The sequence below is a fragment of the Elephas maximus genome, chromosome 5 (genome assembly GCF_024166365.1).
Source record: "Elephas maximus indicus isolate mEleMax1 chromosome 5, mEleMax1 primary haplotype, whole genome shotgun sequence".
Classification (NCBI taxonomy): Eukaryota; Metazoa; Chordata; class Mammalia; order Proboscidea; family Elephantidae; genus Elephas; species Elephas maximus.
In genome coordinates, this window is record NC_064823.1 from 81,885,019 (window position 1) to 81,896,730 (window position 11,712).

Here is an 11,712-nt window from a genome sequence, read left to right on the forward strand (position 1 = left end):
TTGACTCAAGCCCCCACTGGAGTCAATCAGGCCCAGGCAAAATTAGTCCTGGGACTTTTGCTTGAGTTAACTGAAAAGGAAGCATACATTTTGCCTTTGGAACTGAAGTTATGAGGAGACACACCTACATGAAAATAGAGCCTGCCTGACAAGCAGAGTGGAAAGAGACCTGATTCTGATAACATCATTTGAGCCCCTGGATTTAGCTAAGCTTGATGCCAGTATACAGTGCACTACATGTGGTTTGCTGAAACTGATTCTGAGACGTTACCAACATAGTCTATAGTAGCAAATCATATAGAGAATAAAGATTCTATTTTAAGCCTAGGGTTGTTTGCTAAGTAGAAAGAAGAGCTATTAGCTTTTATACTTTTGTATTCGATTACAGATGTAGACATGCAATAGAAAATTGTGTCAGTTCCTGTGATCGGGTAAAGTATTAGCAGAGATTAGGACCAATCTTTCATCGTTTCATGCATTCTTCCTGAGAGCTAAGAGAAACCAGGTGATTAGATCGGCTCCTGTGGAGGTGAAACCCATGGATATTGGAATGTCTTACCTACATATGTGGTAAAATGACTTCACCCAGGGTGCTCAGTCCCCCTCCCCCGATTTGTGCTTGGTGGTAGCATCAGACAGATCCGGGTTGTGGTCATGAGTAATATGGGCTTTCCCCAGCTTCAGACACAGGGTGAGTTCATACCTTTTATCCTGTAGCATCTAAATGTCCCAACTGGAGCTTCTGAATGGAATGGTTGAAATCTGACTAAGTGTTAATGATCATTCCCAACAATTTAGTATTCAGTTTGACTAACTATCTGGGTCTGGTTTTGTAGATCGGAGTTGACAGCAACATTGCTCTTTGTATAATGTCTATCATTATACCCGCTGAGAGAACTTGGGAATATTACCTAACTTTGTTTAATTTCCTCATCTGTAAAATGAGAGTAATAATAATAGGTATAACCTTATGTACAAAAAACATACGGATGTTGTGAGTTTAAATGAGTTAAAAAATTTAAGCATTTTGAATAGAGATTGGCACATTGTAAATGTTAGCTATCATTTTACTGAAAAAAATAATTCTCTGCCCTGGGCAAACGTTTCCTCTTGAAAATGGGTGTCCAAAAGAAAACAAAGACAGAAATATGAAGATTTATGAAAATTGTGAAAAGCTCTGCGAGAACATGCAACACTTTTCAGATATCAGTACTTTGAAATCCAATTGGTTCTTTAGTTTTCTGAGGTATTGAGCCAGCTGGAAAGTTGTATTTGAAGGTTCTCAATTTTTTTTTCAACAGAGGAGGGAGGCAGCTGTTCTTAAGATTCTGCTAGATGACCAGTCACAGGCAAACTAACTAAAATCTTGTAACCACACCTCTCCAGACAGTGGTTTAAATCTCAGTAGTTAAGCTGACTGATTTGAGAGATTAATTTGAAATATCCAGGTGCCACAGGAAATGGTAATAAGTCCTGAATTATTCAGGACTTTGACCCAACTTTAGTCAATGTCCCAGGGAGATGATGAAGGTAATGACAAAAGGGTCCCTTATTTTTTCAGAGATGAAATGGTTTTGATTTAAATTTGTAGAATGCTGTTACTATCATTTTTTCCCCTCCCTCCCTCCTTCCCTTCCTTCCTTCCTTTCTTTTTTCTCCTCCCTCCCTCCCCCTCTCCTTTCGCCCATCTCCCTCTCCTTCTCCTTCTTTCTCTCCTCCTTCTTCTTCTTCTCTCTCTCTCACAAGAAATATATACTCCCCTCTCTAGAGGTAACCGCTTTTAACAGTTTGGCATATATCCTTCCACTCCTTTTTCTATACATTTATATACATATAAATGTACACTTAGAAATAGTTTTGAAGGTGGGTTAAAAAATTTTATATATATGTATATATAGAATAGTATTGTGTATTGCTTTTAAAATTTCTTTTTTTTTCTACTTTAGTGTCTTTTCTACAAGAATAGGTAAATGTATAGAGACCAAAGTTTATTAGTGGTTACCAGGGGTGTGAGGGGAGAGGAAAGGGGTATGGTATCTTAGGCTAAGTTCTCTAGAGAAGCAAAACCAGTGAAGTGTGTGTGTGTGTGTATATATATATACACACACATATATATGAGCCCTGGTGGCACAGTGGTTAAGAGGTTGCTAATCAAAAGGTCAGCAGTTTGAATTCACCAGCCGTTCCTTGGAAACCCTATGAGTTGGAATAGACTCAATGGCAATGGGTTTATATATATATATACACTTATTTATTTATCTCAAGGAAATGGCTCACAAGACTGTAGAGGCTGGCATGTCCCAGGTCCGTTGGTCAGGCGTCAGGCTGGAGGCATCTCCTGACTCATGTAGCTGCAGGGGCTGATGAACCCAAGACCAGCAGGTAAGACGGCAGGCTGCTGGTTCAAGTTCCAAGAACTGAATGTCAGATGATGACAAGCTGTGTGCATGATCCAGAGCAAGCAAAGTGAGCTTTGCCAGAATGTCTATATATATATATATATAATGCAGGCCACACCCCCAAGGAAAATCCCCTTACAATTGATTGGCTGATCACATCATGGAGGATGATCACATCATTGCACAGCTGCCCAATTACATCATTACATAACTTCCAAACCACTGAGAATCATGGCCTAGCCAAGTTGACACGAAACCTTAACTATCACAGGGGGGTTACTGCTTATAAAGCACTGAGTTATAAGCAACAAAAAAGAGCAGCTGCTGAGGCTGCTTATGTACAACAAAATACTTCATGGGATTTAGTTTCTTAGTTTGGAGGGTTAGGGTCATGCATTTATGAGATAGCCCAGTTAATTTTTAAGTAATATGATTAGTGCTTTCGTTCTATTCCTATTTTGTCGTGTAGTGCCTGGGGTCTTAAAAGCTTACAAGAAGCCATCCAAGACATGACAATAGGACTCCACTCACCTGGAGCAACAGAGGAAGAAGGAGAGTCAGGAATAGAAGGAGGATATAGAATGTGTGGCTAATTACCTCTGTGAATAACTTCCACTTTTGCCATGAGACCGTAAGAACTGGATGGTGCCCAGCTACCATTATTGAACATTTTTAATCAAAGACTCTATAGAAGACTCCTGATCAAAAGACTCCTGAACAAAGCTTCAAATTCTTACGGACTCCAGACTTTCTGGAGCTCTGGAGGCTGAATGAACCTCTGAAACTATTGCCCTGAGATAATCTTCAAATCCCCTAAAGTCTGCTTAAAACCAAATAGTTCAGCTTAACTAGTAAAGAATGTCTGCCTTGAGCATTGTGCTTTTTTAAGAACTATTTATATGGAATCAAATTCACACCAACAACTTGAAAGACTAGATTTGAAACTTAGGGTGCAGTGAGTTTATGTTAATGGGGGAGGAAAAACTCAGAAAAAAAGAGTGAGAATGGTTGAAGAATGTTAACTTGAAGAATGTAAGCAAGGTCACTGAATTGTACATGTAGAGATTGTTGAATTGTATGTTCTGCTGTGTATATTCTCAACAACAAAAAATAAAATAAATTATTTAAAAAAATGCCTTTTCTTCCCATTTCAATAAATGTAGACTGATTTCTTCCTTTTGCTCATTTTTTCGTTATATACGTACACCATAGTTTTATTTACCCACTCACCACTTGATGAACATTTAGATTGCTTCCAATTTTCTGCTCTTACAAACAACCCTCACGTAGTCCTCTTTGGGCACATGCAGAGCCCTTTTGCTATAAGGTGCATTTAAAAATAACTTGCTGAATTTGTTATTTGTTTTCAATTTATGTGATATGTTTGCACTTTTCTTTAAAATTCACCAGTCTCTGTGCGGCCTTGGCGAGTTTGCTCCTTTGGAAAGCCACATTTTATTACTAACTAAAGCCATTTCCCATCTTTTCAACAAAATATGGCCAGATAATGCTGATGGCCATACTCTTTAAGACCCACCTACAACTGTCATGGTGAGAGTGTCCACCAAAACTTAAAAATATCTTCAGAATTTCAGAGGTAATTTCCTTCGGTTCTGTAGCTTTGACCACATTTTTATATCATTATAAAAATCTTTTATAAGCAACAGCACCTTTCCTTTTTATTTGAATTTTATGTTGAATACACTTTCTTGGCAAGTCTGTAGCTGAATGCTTGTCTCTGCAAAGTACCATCACTACTATTTGTGGTTAGCATCCCACACAGCCCTGTGCAGTTCACTACTTTATTTAATAAAATACTTGTTTCAGAAAGCATTAGTCCCAGATCTGCTGAGTCAGAGGTGATGTTACATTTCAAGGGCGTGAGCTCTACCACAAGGATTTGGAAATCTTATTACCTAACTCAAATCTGCCAGGAACTCCTCTGCAGTAACTGACCACAAACCATGGAGCTAAGGTTAACTCAAAGATTATTCTATTTAGTAAGTGACTTGATATCCTAAGACTGTACTACTTAGCTTGTCTATGAACTCCTTTTTACTGGTCCAGAATGAAATAAGGACCCTGTTTCAGAATGTAAATCAACACACAGCTTCGTTCATCAGGAAAGTGTTGCTATGAAAAAAACGTTGACTCAACTGTCATAGATTGAATTATGTCCCCCAGAAAGTGTGTGTATCAATTGGGCTGGGGCATGATTCCCGGTATTGTGTGATTTTCCTATATGTTGTAAATCCTGCCTCTATGATGTTAATGAGGGAGGATGGGCAGCAGTTGTGTTAGTGAGGCAGGACTTAACCTAGATTGTGTCTTGAGGCAATCTCTTGAGATATAAAAGATAGAAGCAAGCAGAGAGACAGGCGGACCTCACACCACCAAGAAAGAAGCATCGGGAGCACAGCGCGTCCTTTGGACCCAGGGTTCCTGTGCAGAGGAGCTCATAGTTCAGGGGAAGATTGACGAGAAAGACCTTCCTCCAGAGCCGAAAGAGAGAGAAAGCCTTCCTTTGGAGCTGACACCTGAATTTGGACTTTAGCTTACTTTACTGTGAGAAAATAAACTTCTCTTTATTAAAACCATCTACTTGTAGTATTTCTGTTATAGCAGCACTTGATGACCAAGATACTGAACTAAGCAGTATGCTTAATGATGTAGTTGATTTACTTTCAAGTACAAGATCCTTAACTTGGTGTATGCTGGTCTGTGACCGACATTTTGAGTAGTATTGTCTACGGTGCTTAGTAAAGAAGTTAATGAATGAATGATTATAAGATGGATTAAATGGCTTGTCAGGGTTGAGGTGGGAGGCTGGAAAGGAGCGTGGTGATCAAATAAAATTTTCTCTTTCAGTGGGACAATCTGCCTTGTCTGCTTTGGAGCTGCCATAAAAGGGAAGTTTATCTAAAGTACAAATCTACCACCTAGCATTATCATCACCTATCAGAGACATTTCCCCCTTGTTTTCTGTCCATCTTCCTATTTTTATATCCCTTACCCATGCTTCTGGCATGAGATAATAAAGAAAAAACAATTTATGGAAAGCCCATTGTATGATCTATGTTTTACACGTAATTAAAGGTCTCACCATAACTGGGTCAAAAAAAAAAAAATCTGTTGCTGTCGAGTCAATTCCGACTCATAGTGACCCAATAGGACAGAGTAGAATTGCTCCACAACTGGGTCAGGGAGGTATTATTGTCTCTACTTTTTAAATACTCAGAGAAGTTCAGTAACTTGACCAAGGCCGCATATGTAATAAAGTGGTAGGCATGGGAATTTAACCCAGATCTGTCTGGTTCACTCCCAGATGGTTTGGTCTACTACTCTAACATCTGAGTAGGGTGCTAACAGAATCCACATCCTGGGACAGAACTTTCGAAGTGCCCACGCTGACACACTAACGTTCCATTTTGGAATTTTGAGGCTCCATTAGAGTCATAGCCTCAGCACCTTCTTTCAGTTCCTTCCACACTGCCTTCTTCTCTGTATTTGTGTTTTATGCTTGTGTGTCTTTGTGGGTTGCGAAAGCCTTTATCTTAGTATCCTTCACAATAGTGTATGAGGTTTCAAAAGTAGTACACTCAAGTGGGTTATTACACTGAAAATGTGTCATTCTATAAATTTCTTTGTGTACCTGAGAAGATAAAAATCAAATAAAAATATCAAATGTATATGCCTGAATGAGACTGAAACATTTAAACTTTAAGATGTACCATATGTACTGACATATGTGTTTTCCAGTAAAACAGTGCACAGTGAGGAGAAAGGCATTAAGGTAGAATTTAAGAACCCATCTTTTTGAAACACATGGCTGCACTCCTTGATATCCTTTGGATTATGGCTTTTGGAACTTCTTACTAATGTATGTTGTTGTTGTTGTTGTTAGGTGCCATTGAGTTGGTTCCAACCCAAAGCGACCCTATGCACAACAGAATGGAACACTACCCCGTCATGCTTCATCTTCATAATCGTTGTGCTTGAGCCCATTGTTGCAGCCACTGCGTCAGTCCATCTCACTGAGGGTCTTCCTCTCTTATGATGATCCTCTACCAAGCATGATGTACTTCTTCAGGGATGGGTCCCTCTTGATAATGTGACCAAATTACGTGAGACGAAGTATCACCATCCTGGCTTCTAAAGAGCATTCTGGATATACTTCTTTCATGACAGATTTGTTAGTTCTAGCAGCCCATGATATAATTCAACATTCTTTGCCAACCTCATAATTCAAAGGCATCAATTCTTCTTTGGTCTTCCTCATTCATTGCCCAGCTTAAGCATGCATATGAGGTGACTGAAAATACCATGGCTTGGGTCGGGCACACCTTAGTCCTCAAAGTTAACATTTTTGCTTTTGAACACTTTAAAGAAGTCTTTTGCAGCAGATTTGTCCAATGAAATACATTGTTTGATTTCTTGACTGCTGCTTCCATGGGTGTTGATTGTGGATCCAAGTAAAATGAAATCCTTGACAACTTCAATTTTTTTTCTCCATTTATCATGATGTTGCTGCTTAGTCTGGCATTTTGTTTTCTTTATGTCGAGGTGTAATCCATACTGAAGGCTGTAGTCTTCGACCTTCATCAATAAGTGCTTCAAATCCTCTTCACTTTCAGTAAGGAAGGTTGTGTCATTTGCATATTGCATATTGCTAATTAGTCTTCCTCCAATCCTGATGCTGCATTCTTCTTCAAATAGTCCAGGTCGTCAGATTATATGCTCAGCATGCACATTGTTTAAGTATCGTGAAAGGATATGACCCTGATGCATAGCTTTCAACCTCTTTGAAAACAGAAGAGTGTCTTTTCTTTGCTGTTTCCCTACTGCCTAGCACATTCCTTGGCATATAGTTCCTGGCACAGAAAAAATACGTGTGGAGCTTTGAATGTGCTGTATTCTCAGCATTTCCTCCTAAACTGCTACTACTAGTTCTCACTATCAATTCCCAAGTGGTTCTTAGATTACAAATGGTATTTCTCTTCTGCTCTTAGATTTCCTGGTCCTGATCCAACATTTTCTTCTTCCTTTGTTTCCATCTCTGCCAGTTCTTGCTTTTCATCAGGCACAATTTTATGATCAGAGGCACAGTTGGGGGGAATGTAAGGGATTGGAAGCAGGGAGAATTGTTTCTCCTGAGCAGGTTCTCCAAAAGGGAGCTATGATAGTTGTCATAACTATGGTGAAATGAAGTTTGAGAAAGCAATGTGAAAGTAGACTGTGAGACCTATGGAGAAGGTAGTCAATGGGTGTATCATTGGTTCACTCCACACAGACTTGCCCAAGTTGTTAGAACCTGGCTCCACTCTCAGTAGACTATTGTATATCAAGTTCTCCCAGTTAATCCAGTGGAGGAAACAATTGTACCTCTCATCTTCCTAGGGATAGAGTATTTCTTCCTTCAGGCAAAGAATCAGTCCCCTAGAAAGCAACTTTACCCGGTTAGAGTAAAGGACTCTGTGAGCACAAGTCAGTCTTTCTTGGCCCTCTCCAGCCACATTCATATGTTGCTTGTTTCCTTTCAAAATACTGAGTCAGTGAAATGCAGAGCTTCCTAATTCAGTTCACAACATTTATCTGTTTCTGAGTATCTCTGTATCCCACAAAAGAGATTTGGGTCATGTTCATAATTTCCTGCTTTATGGCACTCTATATGCATGCCCCAAATCCCTTGCTTGAGAAATGTGAAAACATTTATGAGCATTCTAGATCTCTTTTCACCCTGTGCCCTAAATTGGGACAATCTACCTATGCACCATGCCCCCAATTGGATCATTAAATCAAGCCAGGCCAGCCTTTGTTTTAGATTCCTTCTTTGCCTCATATTAAGTTTGACCAGCTTTTGCAGGTGCTCCCAGGTTTCTGGCTTGGTTCTCTGATATTACCTTGGCTCAGGTATTAGTTTCTTATCACTGTTGTAACAAATTACCACAAACTTAGTGGCTTAACATAATACAAATTTATAGTCTTACAGTTGTTCTGGAGGTCAGACGTCTAAAATGGGTCAGCAGGTCTGTGTTCCCTCTGGAGACTCTAGAGAAGAATTCATTTCCTTGCCTTTTCCAACTTCTAGAGGCTTTTCCCATTCCCTGGCTCATGGTCTGGGATCACTTCAACCTTTGTTAATGTCTCATTTCTTTTTCTGACTCTGACCCACTTGCTTCCCTTTTATAAAAACCCTTGTGATTACACTGCACCCACCTGGATAATCCACAATAATCTCATCTCAAAATACTTAATCACATCTGCAACTCCCTTTTGCTATGTAAGGTAACATATTCTCAGGTTTCAAGGATTAGGATGTGGACCTCTGCGGGGGGCCAGTATTATACCTACTACACCCTCCCCGTTGGTTTTGGTGACCCCCTGGGCTTCTCGTAGTCCCCTTCCTACAGGACTGTTTTCAGCTCTGTCTGTGCACCTGTTTTTGACAACTCCTGTGTATATGTCTTGCAGTTTTTGCTTCAGGCATTTGAAGCTTTATTATTAGGTGCATAAATGTTTAAAATGATGTCCTTTTAATTGACCCTTTTGTCATTATGAAATAACCCTTGTTTTCCATGTTTATAGTCTTTGCTCTGAAATCTTTGTCCGTTATTAATGTAGCCACTCCAACCCTTTTTGATTAGTGTTAACATGGCATATTCTTTTTCTATTCTTTTATTTGTAACCTATTTCTATCTCTCTATTTAAAGTGGCTTATAGTTGGGTCTTGCTTTTTTTATTGTCTCACAATTTCTTCCTTTTAATGGGGTTTTTTTTTTTTTTTAGATTATTTATGCTTAATGTGATTATTGATATATGCATTTTAGAAAGGTCACTCTGGAGGTAGATTGGAGACAGGGAAACCAAGGAGTCAGAGGCACCAATCAAGGTAAGAAACAAGGGCTTAGCTTAAAACAAGGCAATGGTTCTGGAGGTGTGGGGAGGGGTCTGTATCTGTCAGATGTTAACAGGGTACAATCAATAGAAATGGAGTTTGCAGAGAGAGGTTTGTGTCATCGGTGTGGTACCTGGAAGGACTCCATTGTCTAGAAGATGTAATGTGCATATTAGAAGCTAAACTTCTGATTACATTTCTGATCTGGTGGTCATTGCATAAAGCCCAGATACCCTCTAGGCAGAAGGGTACCCTCTAGGCAGGAAGAGTACTTAAAAAAAAAAGTGTGGGATGAAAAGTATCAGACATCAGCCCAATAAAAATAGTGCCAGGAGGGCAGGAAGGCATTTTTTCAAGTGTCTGGATAGTTTTTGCAGATTATCTGGTAAACTGACACATCTTCGGTTTTTTATCTTTACCCAGACTACATTGAATCAAATGCAAAAAGCACCCAAATATCATAAGCCATAATAAGTCCCTAACACAATATAACCATCTATAAGAAATTCATCTTTTCATAATTAGAGGGACCTGCTAGAGCAGTTTTACTCTAGACATGGTTGACATATAATTTCTTCAATAATGTCAGCAATTAATGTACAAAGTAACTCTGGGTTAAGATAGAAGAGTGAGAACTAGGGAGAGCTCAAGGGCGCAATGTACACTCTGATATACTATCTAGAGCCCCCTTTAGGAACAAAGGACTTACTCCTTCAGCTGCTGGTAGTGCTGCCAGCAGACAGCCCTGAGCTATCAGCTCTCTTCAGAAATTGCCTCAGCTGAAGTGAGCTGTCTTGCCCAAGGGCATGCCCTCTCCTGAGCAGCCCGGATCTAATGACAGACTGATGTTTGGTATAAAGGCCTGGCTTCTTTGCTCCAACTCACGACAACTCTGGAAGGCTGCTTGTGTTGTGAGCCCCCAAGACCACCCCCAGGATTGATGATTTGCTAGGAAGACTCAAAGGACTCAGCATATAGTCGTATTCATGGCTAAGATTTATTACAGAAAAAGGATACAAAGCAAAAGCAAAATCAGAAAAGGAAAAAGGCACATGGGGAAAAAAAATTCTGGAGGAAATCAGGCACAAGCTTCCAAGAGTCCTCGCCCAGTGTAGTCATATAAAAAAAAATTTTTTTTTTTTTTTTGGACACACTTAATTCCTCTAGCATCAGATTGTGACAACACTCATAAAATGTTTTCTACCAGGGAAGCTCAGTAAAGGTTCAGTGTCCAATGTTTTATTGGAGGTTGGTCACAGAGGCACACTTTGCCTAGCATGTACCCAAATGCCAGACTTCCAGAAGGAAAGCAGGTGCTTAGTATAAACCACATTGCACAGTTTAGGCACAGTGAACCACTCTTATCAGTTAGGGAATGGAGAGACCCTTCCAAAACCTAAGTTCCCAGATAAGAGCCAAGAGCCAACTTTACAAGCAGGCCTTTCTAAGGATAGGCCTTCTATGTTAATTTTTTTTGCACATCATCCCAGCATAAGAATTTTCTATATATGGTTGGCAAAGGTGCCACCTTTACAGGCCTAAAGGATTCAAGAGCAGTGATCCCCATCATATCTTCAATTAATCCACCACTCTGGTCTCTGTAAAATTTAAGCAGATTCTGCAGGATGGTACTGTACTTGGGCAAATACAACCAAGTAGAGCCCTGACTGCAGCTGCTGTGCCAGATGTGATATTTTTGCTAGAGTACATTAACATGGATATAGGAACCTAGTATGCAGTCATTGACCTGACAGGTACATGCTTTTCCATCTTTATTAACAGGATCAGGAACAGTTTGCATTCACATGGAATGGACAATGGTATGCATGTACAGTCTTAAGTCTATGTTAACTCTCTTGCTTCTGTCAGAATATAGTGGAAAGAGACCTAGATCAGACAGACATTCTACAGGCTACCACTTAGTTCACTATACTGATGTATTATCTTAATCCAATGGATCAGCAAGAATGAATAGCAAATCTGAGGCCTTGAAAAAGCACATGTGAGAGAGAAAACCTACGAAATTCAGAGAGCCATCATACAGGTAAAAATTGGGGAGGGGTGTCCAGTAATCTGGGACATGCTAGTATATATATCCCTTCTAAAGTAAAACACCAATTATTATACCTTGTATCTCCCACAAAGAAGGAAGCACGATACCTGATAGGCCTCTCCGTGTTCGGAAGACAGCACACTTCATACCTGGGCACTGCTCTTGCCTACATACTAGGTAACATGAAAGGCTGCCAATTTTCAGTGAGGCCCAAAGCAGGAAAGAGCTCTGTGGTAGACTGATATCATGGTGAAAGCAGACCTGCTACCCGAGCCATTTAAACTAGCAGACCCTATTAGAGTTACTGGTGGAGGGAAATGATGTGGAAGAAATTAAAGCAAAAACACTGTATACATATTGTCTTT